At 32.4% G+C, this 22,344-nt stretch overlaps 1 long non-coding RNA gene across 1 annotated transcript in view; it reads left to right on the forward strand.

Annotated features, from left to right (window-relative positions):
- LOC144578768 (uncharacterized) overlaps nucleotides 1-22,344 on the forward strand; it is a 144,979-nt gene that overhangs the window by 90,552 nt on the left and 32,083 nt on the right. The gene's annotated exons all lie outside the window — the stretch shown is intronic.

Here is a 22,344-nt window from a genome sequence, read left to right on the forward strand (position 1 = left end):
CACTCAAATTTATCATTTGTAGCAACTTGTCAAACTTACTGATAAATCTGATGAACAACAAAAGACAGTTCGCTAATGAATACCTTGCAGTTTTATGTAACAGTGATTTTTTTTCTTAGAAATCTTTAGTTGCAATGTGTTGCTTACACTAACCTTAGGGTTTATGTCAAGAAAGCAAAAATGCAAGTATATATAAACATGTCTTATTGTTCAAAAATAACCTTTACAAAAATGTAATTTGTATTATATTCTGAAATTTTATTATAGAATATTAATAGTTTAGTTCAGAAATATTGCAATTAAGCTTTATAAGTCTGTGTTGCCTATTGGCTGTAACACAAAAATTACTGCTAGGTAACATACCATTATGTACTAAAATACTATATATTTGTACATACTTCTCTCTAATTGAATATATGACTTGAATTTTGAAGACCATTTCCTAAATGTGATATGTATAATAAACTCAGTAAACTCTAAGTTCTGCACATTTTACCAATAGTTTATTATGCAGAGCTAACACTGTCACTATATAAGGCATCTCCAGATGGGAACTACATAAATGGGAGATAGGGAAAACTTGTAAAATCAATTACAATTGCAGGTGAAATTAAACTTGGAAGCCGAATCATTAATATGTTGAATATGCATCTGGTTAGAATTATTTGAATCGTTTAAGAACATTTCTATCTTATTCTAACTCAAGAGCCTCTTACATGTTGTAACTGTTAAGCATTCTCTGTCTGAATTAAGACCATATGTGAAGTTTAGGCTTATCCCCAAGGAGTCCATCTGGAGCAACTGATGTTGATTTCATTGCTAAATCTTGATGTCCACATATGAGTATCAATGAGATAGATAGCTAAGTGAGTTGATTAAATAGACTTTTCTGTGTTCTTAAAATATGTTTGTAAAATTTAATACTTCAGAATTCTTGAGATTTAAGATTACTTTTACCTAAAATTAATCATTATTTATATTAAAGCATCTAATTTATAAATAAATGTCTTTCAAAACTTTTCTTAGAATGACATTAATTCTTTTCATAATCTTGCTTCTTTATAAAACTTCAGAATATAGGCTCTAGTAAATTAGAATAAATAAATTGTAGATATTTGAAACATTTTAAAATATAACTATATGTAAAGTACTTACCATTTAATATCTGAGACCATCATGTTAATATTTCCCACTCATAACCTGTTTTATAGGATGTGAGGCAATATTAGTTAATAAAATATCTTGTCCAAATATATACAATTGTTTTATAATTATTGGTAAACTTTTAAAAGGCAAATATTCAAAACAAATATAAAACACATACCATACACTGACATACTGACACGTTGTCATTGTAGCCATTGTATTTATTTTGTTTTCTCTAAATAGAATGCTTTCATTCTGAAATTACTTAATAATATAGAAGTATTAATAATTTCTACTCCATTTTTATTTAAATAAAAATAAAAATATTATGGAGAACTAAATGTAGAGGCAACTTCAAGAATCTAAGTAACTTCCATTATACAAGCAATAAAAAAGATCTGCAAAATTGTAACCAATGTCATGCTTACAAAATTTGCTTTTTGTTTTGGATTACACAGTTATCTCCACAAAAGTATTTAATTTATATTAATTTGCAGCAAATTATTGTTATTTTAAACAAATTTATAAATTGATTATTCTCAGGTTTTATTTTGTGTTTGATAAATATTGATACATGTAAGCAAAATAAATTGAAGCTCGTTATTATCTTCAATAATTTTTAAAAATGTAAAGCATTGGGAGGCCGAGGTGGGTGGATCACGAGGTCAAGAGATCAAGACCATCCTGGTCAACCTGGTGAAACCCCGTCTCTACTAAAAATACAAAAAATTAGCTGGACATGGTGGCGCATGCCTGTAATCCCAGTTACTCAGAAGGCTGAGGCAGGAGAATGTCTGAACCCAGGAGGCGAAGGTTTCGGTGAGCCAAGATCACGCCATTGCACTCCAGTCTGGGTAACAAGAGCAAAACTCCATCTTAAAAAAAAAAGAAAAGAAGAAAGAAGAGAGAGAGAGAGAGAGAGAGAGAGAGAGAGAGAGAGAGAGAGAGAGAGAGAGAGAGAGAGAGAAAGAAAAGAAGAAAGAAAGAAAGATGAAAGAAAAGAAAGAAAGAAAGAAAATGTAAAGCATTTCTAAGACCAAAAAGCTTGAGAAACATTGCTAATGGGCATGCTTTGCATAATTAATAGATTAACTTCCAAGGAGGTGAAAAGTGATACTTGGAGGTGAGTAAAAATATCTTATTTTTTTAATTTATGAAATACAACCATATGTAGAGTACATAAACAGAAACATCATATATCTGTGGTATTAAAATTCCATGCTGGATGGGAAATTAGGAAAAAACAATGTTTAGAAGGCCCTTGATTGGGAGATGGTAATAGAGAAAACAAATTATGAACCCTACTTTAAGTTAAAATCTGAGTTCTAGAAATGGGTAAAGAGTGTGCTCACTTAGCATCAGCATTAGTGTGGAAGAGTTCCACTCCACAGCCATTTTTGTCTTTGATTATAGTATCATTCATTCGCTTGGCTGGTCTTTGTATGTGAGACTCTGTGATCAGATAATTACTATGTCTGATTGTCAGATCCATATCGGCCTCTCATGTCTTCCTTATCCTAACCTTCCAATTTCCTCAAGTGGATCAGTACATTCTCATTCTTCCCATGTCTTTCTTGGGGTGGAGAAGCAAAGGGGAAATTACTTGTTCTCTTATACTACCAGGTCTTTCAATGTGTCTATCATCTGCTTCAAGTTTCTTCTCTTCCCCATATACTTCAAGCTGCCTTTCCTAATTTGCTTCTTCAATGCAATTATGGCACAAAACCCATATGCAAAGATGCTGCCTCTCAAAATTTCATAAAGGAATGGCTTGAAATGATTTTCTGCTCTTGGTTCTCCAAGTCCTATGATCTGGTGGACAAATAAAGAAAATATGCTAACCTGTCTCAATTAATCAGTAACTTCTATGCTCTGGTTATAACATCTCCAATTTTCCTTCATTTTGCTCAGGAAACTCTATGTAGGCTTTGGCTGTGGAATTCTGACAAACCATCTATGTATGACAATACTAGAAGTCACTGTATTCTTCACTACAACAGAATTGTTGTAAAATAAACAAATATTGTAATGTACTGCATAAGGAAATGTCAGACAACAATGGAGTCCTTATGTGACAGTGGTCCAATAGATTATAATAGAGCTGAAAAATTCCTATTTCCTAATGAGGTCAAAGCCATCCTACTGTTATTGTACCAATGCATTGCAAATATGTTTATGCTGGTGTTATCATAAACAAATCTACTGAGCATAAAACTTGATGATGACAAGAAATGACTGTGTTACTGGCTTATGCATTTACTGTACTATGCTTTTATCATTATTTTATAATATATTCTTTCTACCTATACCAAATAAATTAACTGTAATACAGCCTCAGGCAGATCCTTCAGGATGTATATCAGAAGAAGGCATTCTTATAGTAGGAGATTACAGCTCCATGAATATTATTATAGATGAAGAACTTCCAGTGGGACAAGATGTAGAGGTGAAAGACAGTGATATTGATTATCCTCAGCCTGGGTAGTCCTAAGCTAAGGTGTGTGTTTTTCTCTTAATTTTTAGCAAAAAGATTAAAAAGTAAAAATAAATAAATTTTTAAATAGAAAACAGCTTATGAAATAAGGATATAAAGATTATTTTATACAGCTGTACAATGTATTTGTGTTTTAAGCTCAATATTACCACAAAAGAGTCAAAATGGTTTTTAAAAGTTCATAAAGTAAAAACGTTAAAGTAAGTTAATTTATTATTGAAGAAATAGAAAGATTGTCTATAAATTTAGTGTAGATTAAGTGTGCAGTATTTATAAAGTCTACAGTAGTATAATGTTCAAGGCCTTCACCATTCCCTCACTGACTCACCCTGAGTGACTTCCAATCCTGTAAGATCCATTCATGGTATGTGCCCTGTACAGGTGTGCCATTTAAACAAAATCTTTTATAGAGTATTTTTACTATACCTTTCCTTTGATTAGATGTGTTTGGATACACAAATACTTGCCATTGTAGTATTACAGTTGCCTACAGCATTCAGAATAGTAACATAGTCTACAGGTTTATAGCCTAGGAGCCACAGGGTGTATCATGTGGCCTAGGTGTGTAGTGAGAAATACCATCCTGATCTGTGTAACTCTATGTTCACACAACAACAACCTAAGAATGCATTTCTCATAAGATATCTCCTTATGAGATAAAAATAAATAAACACATAAGTATTTATTTTTGATATTTATTTATTATGAGATAAAATAAATAAATAAATAAATAAATAATATAAATAAATGAAATATAAATAAATACATAAATAAATGAAAATGTTTGTTTCACCTGTGTATGTCCTTGATTTAGCAGGAAATGTATCAATTTTATTAAATCTTAAGACTTAGGAACATGTCATTTTAACATTATGTGTGACAAAATGGGAAGCATAAATAAGTACTTCTGCTACAACAATATCCATCCTATGGTTCGCTCCAAGGGCAGCACTTGGGCAATGTTTCAGCTGTAATTTGAACGTCTCAGTTACTTCCGTAGAAATTAGAGAATAAGAAATTCTTCTCAATTCAGTACAAGTAGAAATCTTGTACATTAGGATATGCTAGTCGATACTCTCATTAGCCATATAAACCTAGAAATATGAAAACAAATCATAGAATTGTCATGTGTTCTGTAAAGGAATATATTGAAACAATGAATGGGAAAAGTTGAGTACATTGATTTCTTTCCTTATTCTTGCTCTAAGAATTTAAACAAAGTACTGTTCATGTAAGGTGAACTTTAAAGTTTCTGGGGACTTTAATTTTTCCTCAGTTTTATATTTATTATTTCAATTTTTTAATCCCATGATTGCACCTTATAAAACCATCAAGTGACACACTACAGTTTCATTATATAGAGGAGATAAAATTTCCTGTTTTAGAATTTACAATATTTTAGGAAAACATAATCTCTTTAGCATTCATAGCTTTTTAAAATTTGTAATAACCCATTATTCTCATTTTTTAATAAAAATTACAGAATACATATTTGTATCATCATTACTACAGTTAAAAAGTAAGTTTACTAAATTCTGCATGGAGAAGACTCAGTTATTTGCTGTTATATTAATGATTTCCCTTTTAAGCAGGAATTTAAGATGATATTCCAACAGTCTATGGCTCTGTAAATGATATTCAGTTTATTTTAATTAAAGGACCCAGTTCTAATTTTACTAGCTTCCAAAAAGAAACAATACTGAAATGTGATATTTTTAGTAAGAACTTTTATAGATAAGTAATTAGAAGCTATAACATCATTTTAGGTCATGTAAAAAACAATCTTTTGTGAGACAAATAGTTAATAGAATGAAGAGAACATAGTCTTCCAATTAACAGAATGATAGAGAACATAGTCTTCTGATTAATTTATCTTTCACTTTCAGCTTACAGATTATAGAAGACAACAAGCATTCAGAAATTTGTAGAAAGCAGAAGTATATGGGTCAATGAGTTTCTAAGTCATTATTGACTGCTAGATCCTAAGAACAGTTAAGCTTGAAAAATAAAAATGGACATATTATTCATCACTTTTTAGAGTACTCCAAAAAAAGACTGCAGAAAGAGATAAATTCGGGACAATTTCAGTGGAAAGTCATTTTCTACATTTCTACATTAAGTAGAAAATAATAACATTTAGCACATAGGGAGTGTCATTGATAATCTACAGAAAACTAGTGTAAGAAATGCGTTGTATGTTTTCCTATGAGTCTTTAAAAAAAACCTAAATCCAATTAGGTCGACCTGATTATATCAACTGCAGTGTAACTAAAGAAAGTGTTTGCCTAATCAATTTTATTGTAACCTTGCTTTCTGAAGTAATGCTGGGTTAATAGAAGGATGGTGCTTTGCAATGGAAGCTGCAAAAAGAGAAGGTCTTAAAGAATTGTGATATGTCAGTGTATCTCTAGTCCTTTCTCAGAAAAAGCATACTCTGATAAAATGGACGTAGAATTCCAGTTCCCTTGGGATAAATAGAGAGTTGGCATTTTAGGTCATTATTCTTCATGACTTGTTACTTGCTAATCATACACCTTTCTGGCATTAATTTGGCCATCTGAAATGGACATTATACAAAATATTATGTAATGACCAGAAAACATTTTATCTTATGCCTAGTAATATTCTGATATTTTTCTTAATATTCTTCTTTATTTTTTTTCCTTTTGTCTTGTTTGCATCCAGTTTTAAAAACCAATTTAAAAATATTTTTCACTGTCACAATTCCACGCAAGGGGACTATTATTCTGATACTTTATTATTAATTTGTAGAATTAGATGATTAATCTTAACACATAATGATAGGCACTGGAAAAAAATGTCTTCTTTTAGATTGTATTTACCAATATTTTACCTAATTGCTATGAGAATTGATTCTGATGGAAGTTCTCCATGCTTCTCATTTAAAACCTGAATAAGATATCTGATAACTTTTTTCAGCTTAACACTATGCCTGGGCATCAAGTAATTTTTGATTCCCAGATTTCTTTAAAATCACACTTTGGAAAACAGATACAGTCAATTTGGGCTTGATAGTTTTCTCTCATGTCATAATAAAGTGAAAGCACAAAATTGGAATTAATTTTTATTATTTCATATCTTACACACATATATAACATTTATATTTTGTTTGTTCAACCTTTATTTTAAATTTGGGAGTACACCTGCAGGTTTGTTACATGGGTAGATTGCATGTACCAGGGCCCTGAAGTACAGATAATTTAGTCATTGGGTCATCAGTATGGTATCTCGTAGGTAGTTTTTCAATCCTCCTCCTCTCACCCTCTACGCTCAAGTAGGCCCCAGTGTTTGTTGTTCCCATCTTTGGGTGCATGTATGCTCAGTGTTTAGCTCTCATTGATAAGTGAGAACATGCAGTATTTGTTTCCCTGTTTCTGTGTTAATTTGCTTAGAATAATGGCCCCCAATTCCATCTGTATTTCTGCAAAAGACATGACTTTGTTCTTTTCTATGGCTGTGTAATATTCTGTGTTGTATTTATATCATATTTTCTTTTTCCAATCTACCACTGATGAGCATCTAGATTGATTTCACGTCTTTACTATTGTGAATAGTGCTATGATGAACATACAAATGCAAGTTTCTTTATGGTAGAATGATTTATATTCCTATGAGCATATACCCAGTGATGAGATTGCTGAGTTGAATGGTAATTCTGTTTTAAGTTCTCTGAGAAATCACCAAACTGTTCTCCAGAATGACTGAACTAATTTAAATTCCCACCAGCACTATATGAGCATTCCCTTTTCTCTACAACTTTGCCAGCATCTATTTATTTTTGGATATTTTCATAATAGCCATTCTGACTGGTGTGAGATGTAATATCCAGTGGTGGTTTTTATTTGCATTTCCCTAATGAATAGTGATGGTGAACACTTTTTCATATGCTTGTTGACTGTGTGTGTCTTATTTTGGAAAGTGTTCGTGTCATCTGTCCACTTTTTAATGGGGTTTTTTTGCTTGCTGATTGTTGATTTATTGAAGTTTCTTTTATATGATGAATATTAGACCTTTGTTGGATGTGTACTTTGCAAATGTTATCTCCCATTATTTAGATTTCCTGTTTACTTCATGGATGGTTTCTTTTCCTTTGCAGAAGCTTTTTAGTTTAATTAGGTTCCATTTGTCTGTTTTTGTTTCTGTTGTATATGCTTTTGAAGTCTTTGTCATGAATTCTTTGCCAAAGCCAATATCCAGGATGGTATTTCCTAGCTTTTCTTCTTTTTATAGTTTTTTTTTCTTTTACAATTATTTAAGTCTTTAATTCATCTTGAGTTTATTTTAATATATGGTGAAGAAAGTTTCAGTCTTCTGCATGTGGCTAGCCAGTTATCTCAGCACCATTTATTGAATAGGCAGTCTTTTCCCTATTGCTTATTACTGTTGACTTCATCAAAGAATAGATGGTTGTAGGTGTGTGGCTTTCTGGGCTCCGTATTTTGTTTCATTGGACTATGTGTCTAGTTCTGTACTAATACCATCCTGTTTTAGTTACCGTAGACTTGCCATATAGTTTGAAGTTGGATAATGTGATGCCTCCAGTTTGGCTCTTTTTGCTTAAAAATACTTTGGCTCTTTGGGCTCTTGTTTGGTTCCAAATGAATTTTAGAATAGTTTTTTTTTTTTTTTTTTCAAGTTCTTTGAAGGATGTCATTGGTAGTTTGTTGGGAATAACATTGAATTTCTAAATTGCTTTGGTTAGTATGGCCATTTTAAATGGTCATATTTCATCTTTAATTGGTCAGTATTGATCTTTCTATCCATGATCATGGAATCACATATATATTTTGAACTTTCAAAGTGAATTTCAGTTTTTTCTAAAATTTTAAAATGAATATGTGAGCATTGTTAAAAATAAAACCATGCAAAGATATGGAAATAGAAACTTAATAAACTATTTTGCCTGTCATGCCATCCTTTGTTCTCTGAGACTACCAAGCTATCTTTATAGTTCGCATTTCATAATCTTTTCTTTTAATTTATATAGTCATATAAAATATATTAGCATATATGGTTTACTCCTGCATTTGTATAGTGTTATATCATATCTTCTGATATTACTTTCAATATAATACAGTTCTTAATATTACATATGACCGAACAGCAGGGTATCTTGGAAAAACTAATTTCTATTAATATTATTTCAGTTTCATTTAATCAAAACTATTTTCAACCATAAGTAAATTTATCCTACATGTATGCTATCTAAATGTCTCCTTTTTTCCTCAGTCTCAGACTACAGTACCCAGACACAAACAGTGCAAGCCCAAGGCTTTAGAAATGTTCAAACTCTGCATACACCCTGTTCTCATATAGAGGGCTAAAAAAAAAAAAAAACACCCAGCAACAAAATAAAAATACAAACATGGCCAAACTTTCTTTTGAACAAACATTGTATTTTTTCTTTAATGATGTTTCTTAAACAAAACAGCTAGCAGAAATTTGAATCGCCATGTATAATGTCAGATTTTAATGTAAACATTCAAATAAAATACTGAGATTTCTACCGGAGGGAGAATAAAAAAACATAGCAAAATATTTTTTAAAGGCTTCTACTGATGACATAGAACTGTTTGTGGCTATAGCTTAAAAAGCCAAGAAATGAGAACAAATTTGCCACCATCACCTCTTGTCCCAGCATAAGAAAAATATCAGTCACAAATCAAAAACGGGAAGGCCGACTGGATGTCACCACACAATTCCCAGACACTGATTTCTGCTATGTTGATGCAGTCTTGCCTTGGAGGGTTTATGTAGATCCCCTAGTACCTACCCCATGGAAATGTTGATTGTACTCTCAGAGCTTCCTCGGGGAAGTGAGATATTTCCCTGGGAAAAAGGGAGGTTGAATAGTGAAAATGAGAGGAAATTCCTTTTGAGTCAGTATGACAAACAAAATTCAGATCTTCAGTTCAATTTAAATTTTAAATAATATATCAGTTTTTATGTATGTTCCACATATTATGTGGCACACATATACAAAAAAAATCTTTGTTTATCTGGAATTCAAATGAAATTAGATGTTGCGTATTTTGTATTTGTTAAGCAACCCATTCATGTGGAGTTTTTCAGCATTTTTTTCTCTTTTGCCATATATTTATGACAAATTAACACCACCTAAGTGTATCTTGTTAACAGAAGTTTTGACACCAACCTCCTTCACCTTGCCAGCACCTTATTCTTTTCTGATTTTCTTGTTCCCTGTCTGAATTGCCCTATGCCTTTCACATGGGCTCTCCTTCCAGTCTTCCATTTTCTTCCTCACATTGTGCCAGCTTCCCAGTTTCCTCTCTGCTCTCTGCTCGTGTGCCCCAACCCAGACACTGTTGTTGCTGCTCCTAACAGCAGTGCCCTTCTACATACTGCAGGTGAGAGACTGCACTTGAGAACTGCTTTATAGCTCTTTCGTTCCCTGTGGCCTTTCCTCATCCTTCAGATGTGTAGCCCAAGATCATGAAGGAAAGAGACCTTATCTACTACATCTGCTGAAATTAATGAACCACTATTGTTACATGATCATTAACCAATGTTCATAGTTTATATTAGCCTTCACTCTTAATGTTGTACAGTTCCATATGTTTTGCCTAAATGCACAATTTCACGTGTCTGCCGTTAAAATATCATAACAAATAGTTTGTGCCCTAAATCTGCCCCTTGTTTCACCTACACATCCTTTTCTCTTTCCCCTGAACCCCTCACAGTTGCTGATGTATTTACTATCTCCATACTTTTACCTTTTCCATAATGTCACATAGGTGGAAACAGTAGGTAGACTTTTGAGACTGTAATCACGTACCAGTATGCTCTTAGGTTCTGTGTATGTTTTCAGGTGGCTTAACAGCTCATTTCTTTTAGGAGCTAAATATTGCTCCATTGTATGAGTGTACCATTCACCTATTGAAGGGCATCTTGACTGCTTTCAAGTTTGGGCAGTTATGAAAAAAATCTGCTGCAAAGGCTTGTGTGCAGGTTTTAGTGTGGACTGAGTTTTCAACTAGGAGAGTGATTCGTTTATTATATGGTAATCATGTTAGCTTTGGAGTACATTGTTAAATTGTCTTCTAAACAGTCTCTACAATTTTGCATTTATACCAGCATTGATAAAAAATGGTTTTTGCTTCACACCCTTGCCAGTATATACTGTTGTCAGTGATTTGAATTTTAGCATTTAATTACTGGTTAATCCTATTTCATTGTTCTTTTGACTTGTAATTCTCTGATGGCATATGATGATGTATGATAATAAATATCTTTTGACATCCTCATTTGCCATTTATGTAACATTTATTTAGATGTCTGTCTGACTTTTTAAATAGGGTGTTTATTTTTTATTTGTGAGTTTTAAAAAATAGATTGTTTCCTTCTCTCTTTTCTTTCTTTCTTTCTTTTTTTTTTTAAAAAAAAAAAGCCTTCATGCTCCCTGGGGCACCATCAGGAAAGAGAGCCACACATCAGCTTTTTCCAGCAGGCCTCTCCTCCCCTCGGCCAGTATGGCACAGTGTGGGGCTTTAAGTCCCTGCAGTGCCCACTCCTGGGTCCTGCAGTGGCGTTGAATCTCTCTAGGTGTCACCTCCTGGCATCATGCTGCTGCCCTCCCTCCTGGCAGCTCTGAAATCACGCAAATAACTCTCCCCAACATCCCTGATGCCCAGGCAATGAATTGGTCCTCCTCGGTCACGTGTTCCTGCCTTCTTTTGATGAGGAAAGCATTCCCCTCTCCTTCAGGGTAAAAGCCAAAGGTCTTACAGAACGACCCCAAGCCCCAGGTGATGTGACCAGTAGCTCCTCACCTCATCTCCTCCTGCTCTCCCCATCGCCTGCTCCATGCCAGCTGCGCTTACCGCTTCCATGTTCCCTCCACAGACCGTGTCCCTGGCTAGTCTCCCCGCCTGAAAGTTCACCTCCAACAAGTCTCAGCTCAGAGGCCACATTCACAGGGAGGCCACCTTATGCTCCTACTTAAAATTCCAACATGGCTCATGCCCCTCCATTCCCCTTAGCTCTTCTGTTTCCCCCATAGTACTTAACAACTGTTAATATTTTCTATAAGTCCCTACTTATCATGCTCCTCATCTTATCCCTCAAGATCAGCTCCATGGGGACAAGAAAAAAAAAATAGATTGTTTCTTATTTGTGAGGTTTTAGAAAATGAATTGTATATTTCTTATTTTTGAGTTTTTAGTGCTCTTTTTATATTTTCATGTCAAATCTTTTAACGAATATATGTTTTGCATGTATTTTCTCCATGTATTCTTGGATTTTCATTCTCTTAACAATGTCTTTTGCCAAGCAGACATTTTTAATTTTAATGAAATCCGAATGATAATTACTTTTTCTTTCATGGGTTATGTTTTGATGTCATATATCTAAAAGTCATTGCCATGCCCAAGGTCACCTAGAATTATCCTACATTATCTTCTAGGAGTTTCATAATTTTGCCTTTAGGTCTGTGATAGATTTTGAGTTAATTTTTGTGAAGGACGTAAGGCCTGTGTGCAAATTCTTTTTTTTTCTTCTGCATGTACATGTTCAGTTCTTCCAGCACCACTTGTTGGAAAGACTATTTTTTTCTCTTTTGAATTGTCTTTGCTCTTTTATAAAAAATTAGTTGAATCTATTTGCCTGTGTCTATGACAAGACTCTCTTTGCTATTCCATTTTTTGTATTTATCTGTTCTTTTTTTCAATTAACATACTGTCTTAATTGTTATAGCTTTATAGTAAGTCTTGAAATACAGTAGTGTTAGTCTTATGACTTTGATATTCTGTCTTGTGTTACCTATTATGGGTCTTTTGGCTTTCCATATAAAACTTAGTTTCAGTTTATTGATACCTGCAAAGTAACCTTCTGTGATTTTTATTGGGATTGTATTGATTCTATAAAACAAGTGGGAAGAATTTATATCTTGACAATATTGAGACTTCCTATCTATGAACATGCACTATCTCTCCATTTATTTAGATCAACTTTGATTTATTTAATATGAATTTTATAGTTTCCCTTATATGGAGTTTGAAAATATTTTGTTATATTTCTCCTTATTTTGTTTTCCTTTTCAAATTCTTATTGTCCTTTGCTGCTATATAGAAAAGTGAATGACTTTTTATTTATTAACCTTTTATTTTGCATCTTTGCTATAATTACTTATTAGTTCCAGGAAGCTTTTCTTTCCAGTTTTTTCAGTTATTTTTACATATAAAATGATATCATCTTGTGAACAAAGCCAGTTGTGTTTCTTTTATTCCAGTCTAGTCATATAGCAAAATATATAACCTAGGAAAGAAGAAAAAAGTAGTTAATTTTAATTTATTTACTTGGTTATTTTTATTTTGTAAGGTATGCATCTATAAATCCAACCATTTATTCTAGACCTTTTTATAAGTCTTAGGTTTATTACAAGTTGCTACAATTAATGAAATTTTAAGAAAATTATTTATAATTCATACTACACTGTTGCTCAATAATAAATAAAATTCAAGAAGTTAAAATCTAAAATAAAATAAATACAGTGCCAGGACAAATGGCTATGCCATCTCTTTAAGTGTACTGTGTTTCAAAATACAGCATTTTGTGGAAAGAACAGAAATCATAAAATTGACCGCATTTATTAAATGACAAACATGATATCATATTCTGTTAGCTCATGGTTTATTTAGTAATCGTGCAACTTCTGATACTTTATCAATACTCCTTTGTTTTTTCTTCTAGGGCCTTCTATTTTTGGGCAATAGTCTAGTTTGTTTAAAGTAAGAATAAAAGTCTTAATCCCATTAATGGGTATATACCCAAAGGAATATAAATCATTCTGCTGTAAATACACATGCACAGGTATGTTTATTGCAGCACTATTTACAATAGTGAAGACATGGAACCAACCCAAATGCCCATCAATGATAGATTGGATAAAGAAAAGCTGGTGGCCGGGCACGGCGGCTCAAGCCTATAATCCCAGCACTTTGGGAGGCTGAGGCGGGTGGATCATGAGGTCAAGAGATCGAGACCATCCTGGTCAACATGGTGAAACCTCGTCTCTACTAAAAATACAAAAATTAGCTGGGCATGGTGGTGCGTGACTGTAATCCCAGCTACCTAGGAGGCTGAGACAGAATTGCCTGAACCCAGGAGGCAGCAGTTGCGGTGAGCCGAGATTGCACCATTGCACTCCAGCCTGGGTAACAAGAGCGAAACTCCGACTCAAAAGAAAAAAAAAAAAAAAAGAAAGAAAGAAAAGGTGGTACATATACACCACAGAATATTATGCAGCCATAAAAAGTTATAAGATCATGTTCTTTTCAGGGACGTGGATGAAGGTAGCAGCCATCATTCTCAGCAAACTAACACAGGAACAGAAAAGCAAATACCACATGTTCTCACCCATAAGTGGGAGTTGAACAATGAGAACACATGGTCACAGAGGGTGGAACAACACACACCAGGGCCTGTTGGAAGTGGGAGTGAAGGGAGGGGTCTTAGAGAATTGTTCAATAGATGCAGCAAACAACCATGGCATAGGTATACCTATGTAACAAACCTGCACATTCTGCACGTGCCCCATTTTTTGTCTTAATAGAAATTTTGAAAAATATTTTGTTACTGTTTTATAAAAAAAGAAGGATCTAATCACATTCCCAAGAGCAAATTAATAGTAATAATAATATACTTAGGAATAAATGTAACCAAATATGTGAATGACCTGTACAGTGAAACATATAAAATATTTATGAAGGAAATTAAAGAAGACAAAGATAAATATAAAGACATTTTATGTTCCTTGTTTAGAAGAATTAATGGCATTAAAATGTTTATACTACCCAAAGCAATCTGTAGATTCAGTGTAATTCTTATGAAAATCTCACTGGAATTATTTGAAGACATGAAAAAAATATCTGAAAGTTCATGTGAAATCTCAAAAGACCTCGAATAGCCAAAGCAATGATAAGGAAAAAGAAAAGAGCTGGACACATCACACTTTCTGAATTCAAAATATATTACAAAGCTCGTTTTCTGAAATGATAAGTTTTTCCAACCTGGGGTTTTAGATATAGCAAATAAAAGCACAGGACATATAGTTAAATTAAAGTTCAGATGAATAACATACATATAGACATATATGCATAATTTTTGTATTATTATGCCAATTCAATATGTAAGGTACACTTTAAAAAATGTTGTTTACTTGAATTCAGAATTAACTGGAATGTCCTTTATTTAGCAGGCAACCCAAATCCACTCCTGTCCCTCAAACTTAATAAATGTTTCAGTATACTTTCTCTGATGAGAATATTAGAATCAACCTAATTTGAATGAAGTGATTAATCATAGTCCTTAGGGAAACATTGAAAATGAATTGAAGGATTTTTGTTTGTGTGTTTGTTTTTCATACAGTCCATCTTTGCAAAGTGACTTTTGCTTTCAATGTTTAATAACCTAAAATAAAGTAGAAGAGAAAATAGGTTCTTAAGTTTATATCATATTTAAAATTGGCAAAGGTAGTTTAGTGTAATTTAGAATGTGTACTTAGTAAATTTAAACAATAAAAAAAGATTTAATGTTTGTGGGGCAGAGATTAGTTAAGAAGAACATTTAGAAAAGAGATAACTGACCGAGGAAATAGTTAACAGATTGGAGGTCCAAATAATGATAAAGAAAATATGGAAAAGCAAAAGATTAAAGAATGGAATTTTCTATGAGGAATTGGTTAGAAACAGGAGTGTACTTTTCTTAAATCATAAATGAAACATTTGAGCAGTTACTATGTTCAAAGCTGCTTTAGGTTTTTACTTATGTGTTAAATTTTATTCAATAGTGATAAAAGAAAGAGTATAGAGAAATCAGGATCATGAGCACTTTTTATTGAAAATAGAAATGCTTGAAGAACATTGGGAGATGTGTCTCTTAGAAGTATGTAAATAATAAAAAATTGTGTAAATTTAGAGTGAGGGCAGATTGTTGAAGAAGAAAAACTGGTTAGAAAGTGCGAGAAAAAAACTACTTGAGAACTCAAAAATCTTAGGAATGCCAGGAGCAAGAATATTGAGTGTTCAGGTAAAAGCAACATTTCTCTTTAGCTATGAGTTTGCATAAATAAAAATTTGAGATTATCGACAAATGTGTAGATAAGCCCTGTATAAGGTATAAAAGAATGAAATAGGTACAATATTACTAAAGAAGGCAGAAGTCAGTAAAAGACAGATGTAGCAGGATTTTATTGACTGGAGAAGTTTCCTCTGAGCCATGATTGTGTATTACAGTAAAAAAGTAAAAACTAATCCAAAGCAGAGAGCTGTGTTGCATCAAATATTGGAAAAGATGTTGCACATAAAACTTTTAACCTATTTCAAGGGGTCAATTATAAATTTCTTGTTTTGCCAGTCCTGGTGCGCTTACGTTTTTGAACTTGTCTGTGTAGCTTGAAGATACCTGACATTTATTAAAAACTAAACTATGGGCCTTCTTAAATGACATTCTGGCCCTTGAAGAAAGCTGGAATTAATTTAAACAGTCTTTGAAAAATATATGTTAAGAATAATTGACAACCCAAGTAAGAGTGAAGGTCTGACTTTACCAGGAGTTTTCATAAAAATTAGCAAATGATTTTATTGGACTGCAGGGTCAATATAGATTACCAATGTGAGAGGACTGCTTTAGAAATCAATGTAATTTGAGATATCATTAGAAGTAAAATATCCAGAAAGATTGAGTGTACTACTGAATTCTGCCCCAGTAGACTTTATTTTAAATATTATTTTCAACTCTAGCTTCAACATTAGTACCAGGTTATTACCTAAGTGCAAGTCGAGGATAGGGTGTTCAGGATAATGTGGTGATATGAAAAATTTTTGAAAGGCACATGCATGGGTATTGCAGAAAACAATGTTTCTGGGGGTTCCTGAGAAAATATTTCTCTTTCACAATATGCACAATTGTTATATGTTAATTTTTGCATGTCATGCCTCATCAAGTCTCTGATCCCTTAAAGAGTAGTGCAGTTGTAACATTACACATTGGAGAGATTATTTTAAGAAGGAGCCACATACCCTAAAACATAGGATAAGAAGTATAAAGTGCAATAAATTGGGAAAATTTTATAAGGTATTATAAACAAACTCACATTTGAAGAGATAGCTGGAGGAATAACCATATTCTTTAACTGAGTTTGTTTTTAATATTTCTGTGCCTCTTTCGAACATAATTGTACTCAGCTTACTTTTAAACTTATGCTAATATGTTATTACAATGTATTATAATGTCTTTGAATTAACAACGTAAAAGTTAAAATTAAAGCATGGACATTTTAGTAAAAAAATCCCACATTAGCAACCTGAAACTCTTTTAAAGAGAGATTATTGTACTACCTTTTAAATATGATATTATATTTTGTCCTCTTTTTTTTTTAAGAAATAGAGAACCAGAAAATGTGGCACATATACACCATGGAATATTATGCAGCAATAAAAAATGATGAGCTCATGTCGTTTGTAGGGACATAGATGAATCTGGAGAACATCATTCTCAGCAAACTGACACAAGAACAGAAAATGAAATACCGCATATTCTCACTCATAGGTGGGTGATGAAAAATGAGAACACACAGACACAGGGAAGGTAGTACCAAACACTGGGGTCTATTGAGGGGAAGAGGGGAGGGACAGCGGGTAGGGGGAGCTGGGGAGGGATAGCCTGGGGAGAAATGCCAAATGTGGGTGAAGGGGAGGAAGGCAGTAAAACACACTGCCATGTGTGTACCTATGCAAATGTCTTGCAGGTTCTGCACATGTACCCCAAAACCTAAAATGCAATTAAAAAAAATTAAGACAATATAGAAAAAACAAAACAAAAAAGAAATAGAGAACCAATCTCAGAGTAACTGATCTAGGTTTTTAAAGTACACTATAACATTGAGACAATATCAGATTCTGACACCAGCAAAGCATAAGTTCTACTTATTGCTATGTATTAAAAATTGATGTTGTATGGTCAATAGCAACATATAATGTCACATAAGCTGATGCACAGTGTTTGAAAACATGAACTTTAGATTAACACAGATCTGTGCAAAATTTGAGTTCTGGCTTTGCTTTTTTTAAAGTTTCTGAACCTAAGAAAATTATCTAAATTTGCAAGTGTCTGTGGCTATTTATCTAAAAATACAACTTATTTCATAGTTTTGTTGTGGATGTTTAATAAGATAATGTTTGTCAAATATATAACTTATAGCAAATGTTATCACTATGGTTGCTATTTTAAGGTGCTGAAGATTCTTATATTTAAAATTCTGTGACAATGCACTAACTAAAGTAAAATTTGAAATTTATGAGGTTTTTCTGGATAAGTCTCAAATCTAATTTTATGCCAATGAGAGCTATAGTTTTGTGAATAATGTATTTGAAACAGCAGTGAACATATTTTCTTCAATAAAAATGTTCAAGTTTTTTATTCTTAATTTAGATTGAGTGCATTTTCTTAGCATTTCTGAAATATAACACAATATCACATATAAAAATATGTAAATTGATAAATGAATACCACAGTAAAATACTAATACCCACACTTGTGTATGTATGTTCAATCTTTCAAAAATGCATATTTTGATGTAGAAACTTGGCTTACGCTGTTGACTGAATGACAAGTAATTTAGTTTAGTCAAAGCTGAGATAAATTTATTGTGGTCAACATGATACTTAATTCAGTTTCTCTTAAGTACTGGTACTTGACAAACACCAGCAGGTTTTAATAAAAGCAATTTTTTCATTGAACATTTTAAAATAAGAAACATAGCATAATAAAGCTCTACTCTTGTTAATAAATTCATTCTTTCCAGAAAGCTATGCAATTTCTGTGTGTAAAATGGCAGACAAAATAAAATTTAAAATATTACTTATTAAGTAAAAAATTCTAAAAAGACACTATAAATTTTAGCCTCAGATTAGTAGAGAGCTGAGATTAGCATGCAAAAGTATATTAGGTGCTTTAAATATTAAAAATTGGGAAGACACATGAGTTTTGTTCTGCTAAATAAGCATAACTGACCTATGAAGCAATGGTATTCACATTGACTTTAATTTAGGTAGCAGTGAGATATACACATTCCTACTTTTCAAACAGGATGCTTAATAACTAATGAAGGTCAATATTCACTTTGTTTCATGGCAACTCACTGGTTTGAGAACTTTCTTTTAAAAGTCAGAACATGTGATAAATTATATTTCAGCTATTTTTTGTGACCTCCAAGTATCCACTTAGGATTGAAATATAGACAGGAAATAATTATGCTGTCAAAAATTCATTTCCCTACTTTTTATCTGTCAAATCTTTCTATTTTTGAATTTTGTAATGTCTTTTATTTTTATTTGACTTAATATCTATTATGCTACATATAAGTTATAAATTACACATATTTAAGTGATAAGAGTGTAAAGAAATCAATATTACTTGGCTATTCACTAAATTTTTGATGGTGGGTTTTTTATATGCTTAAATAGCTTATTTTTTTCACAGCATCCAGAGTAGAAAGTTATGTCAAAAATCTTGATTATTTTCAGCAATCAACTAATACACAAAAATAAAAATGAATTACTTTTTTTTTCTTTAAAATAATCCTCTTAAAAAGTGTAAGATTTATGTATGTCACATAAGTATGGGAAACTTAGGTGAGCAGCTGATTAAAGAAGTTTCCAATACATTTGATATTATTTTATTTAAAAGATGGAATTACCACCTTAGTAACGAGAAAAGTATCTAAGATTTTTCTACATAATCATGATATTTTTCATCTTAGCTTTCAGTTTGATAACCCTGTTTATATTTGTACCGCTAATTAGAATGGTAAGAGAACTAGTTAAAAAGGCAGAAGTGTAATTAGGAAATCTTTTATTGTGTAAAATTCAGAAATGTTGAAGTGTTAGCTCTAGCTCTGTTAAGAGTTTCGTCTCATAATTTTCAATTGATGGATATGTAGTTCTGTCTACATCATACTTATTCATACAGGATTCAGATAATTAAAAAATTCAGAGAGGCTTAAAATGCTTTCAAAATGAGACAACACAGCACTTCCAGGATAATCACCTTATTTGAATTTTGCTGAGAGAGAAAAACAATGAGGGAGATGTTGGGGGCAGGAGAGAGATCTGTGAAGTTACTGACATAAGATAAATGGTAGAAAAACAAATTGACTCTAACATTGTAGAAATTAAGAATCTTATATTATCTGATATTTTTGCAAGTTGGTAATATCTTATCCAAATCCTCAAAATTACCTCTTACTTCAAGGAATAAAGACCTAGGTCTCTTAATCCAGTATAATGCCTGAAGAACAAGGTTTTAGACACAAATAATATACTATGAAATAATGTTGTAATCTCATTTCCTGTGGGATCATATGTCATTCATCTTAAATTCCATGAACATATTTCCAACTGATTTTTTTTTATTTTTGTAAGATAATTTAAGATATAAAAGAAGAAAATATTTTATACTTTAAGGTATTAAGTTTAAACATATTTCAAAGAACTTTTTATACTTCAGATACCTCATTATTTTCTAAAAACTTTATCTAAAATCATTTGTAGATTAGCTCAACATTTTATATAACTGTCTAAACAGACTGAAATCTCAAGTAAAAGAGAATTTAAAAATGTTTGTGTCTTCAGCATGTCAAATATTTTAATATTTGACTTAATCATTACAAATATTCTGTAAGTAAAGCATTAATTCCGTTTATAGGTTAAGTAGCTCAGATGTTTGATACTTATGCCAGGGACACAAAACTGATTTTAAACCAAATGTTTCTCTGTTCAGTGTCTATGTGTCTATATTTTTAAGCTATAACTTTCCAAACATAATCCCAGATTTTGTATTACAGCTCTGTAAATGGAAATTCCTTGTTTCTATTTAAAATTTTCTTTCTCCATTCTTTCTACACACTTTATTGTATTCATTCATTTATAGGCTCAGTGCTATCCTGGAATTTAAACCAATTCTAAACTTGTGAAGAAGATTTATGTCATGATGCCTTAAACCTTAGATTAATATGAAGCTATGGTTATTTTTGCTTTCATGTTTCACTCAAATCCTTTGCCTAAATTTAACTTATTGAGGCCAATAAATTAGGTGTAATTTCTCATTTCAGTTTATTATCCCTTGGATTTGGATCTAGTTCATCTGAATATGCCTGTGCTTGCCTTAGTTGAATTTCTTGAACCTGAGCCTTAACTTGGTTTAATCTATGACAACTGCCTTTAATACTTGAACCTCTAAAGTTTTTCTCAACTATGTCAATTGTACATATGTATTTCCTTAATATTGTTGTAAATTCTATTCCTTTAATTTGTCCTATTATCAAGTGATATTCTAAGTACTACCTAGTGTTCTATATTTCTTCTATTTTTTTTCTTTTTTCTCCTTGCTTTAAAATGAAGGTGCAACATGGTCTTCAGGTTTTTATAATAGTTTGAAGTGAGCAAATTCCATGTATTTTTTTCATTAAATAATTTCAACTTTTATTGTAGATTCAGAGAGTAAAAGTGTAGGTTTTTACATGTCTATATTGCATGATCCTGAGGTTTGGGATACAGACGATTCCATCACTAAGGTAGCGAGTATCATACCTAATAGGTAGTTTTTCTGCCTACAGTCTCCTATTCTCATTCCCCCTTCTAGTAGCCCTTAGTGTCTATTTTTCTCATCTTTGTGTTCATGTGCACTCAATGTTTGACTCCCACTTATAATTGAGAGTATTCAGTATTTATCTATTCCTGCATTAATTCACTTAAAATAATGGCCTCCAGCCACATCCATGTTGCTGCAAAGAACAGATTTCATTCTTTTATGGCTGCATAGTATTCCATGGTGTATATGTTCCACATTTTCTTTCTCCAATCCACCGTTGATAGGGCACCTAGGTTGACTCCATGTCTTTGCTATTATGAATAGCATTGTGATAAATATATGAGTGCATGTGTCCTTTTGGTAGAAAGATTCATTTTCCTTTGGGTATATATCCAGTAGTAAGATTGCTTGCTTGAATGGTAATTCTAAGTTATAGAGAAATCTCATAACTGCTACCCAGCTATCCACAATGGCTAAACTAATTTACTTTCTATCAGCAGTATATAAGCACTCCCTCTACTCTGCAGCCCTGCCAGCATCTACTCTTTCGACTTTTTAACAATAGCTATTCTAACTGGTGTGCAATAGTATCTCATTGTCGCTTTAATTTGCATTTCTCTGATGATTGGTTATGATGAACTGTTTTTACGTTTGTTGGCCATTTGTATTTCTTCTTTAAAGATCTGTTTGTTCCTGTCCTTTGCTCATTTTTTCTAAATGTAGTTACATTTTTTTGCTTGTTCTACTGTTTAAGTTGATTATAGATTCTGGACCTTTGTTGGATGCATAGTTTGTATTTTCTCCCCTTATGTAGGCTGTCTGTTTACTCTGTTAATAGTTTATTTTGTTGTGCAGACTTTCTTTAGCTTCTATTTTTTCATTCAGTCCTATATAGTTCAAAAATGCCATACAGAAACAATACACTTAATTATAATTTTATTGGCCGGGCACGGTGGCTCACGCCTGTACTCCCAGTACTTTGGGAGGCCGAGGCAGGTGAATCACGAGGTCAAGAGATCGAGACCATCCTGGTCAACATGGCGAAACCCCGTCTCTACTAAAAATACAAAAAATTA

The sequence above is a fragment of the Callithrix jacchus genome, chromosome 1 (genome assembly GCF_049354715.1).
Source record: "Callithrix jacchus isolate 240 chromosome 1, calJac240_pri, whole genome shotgun sequence".
Classification (NCBI taxonomy): Eukaryota; Metazoa; Chordata; class Mammalia; order Primates; family Cebidae; genus Callithrix; species Callithrix jacchus.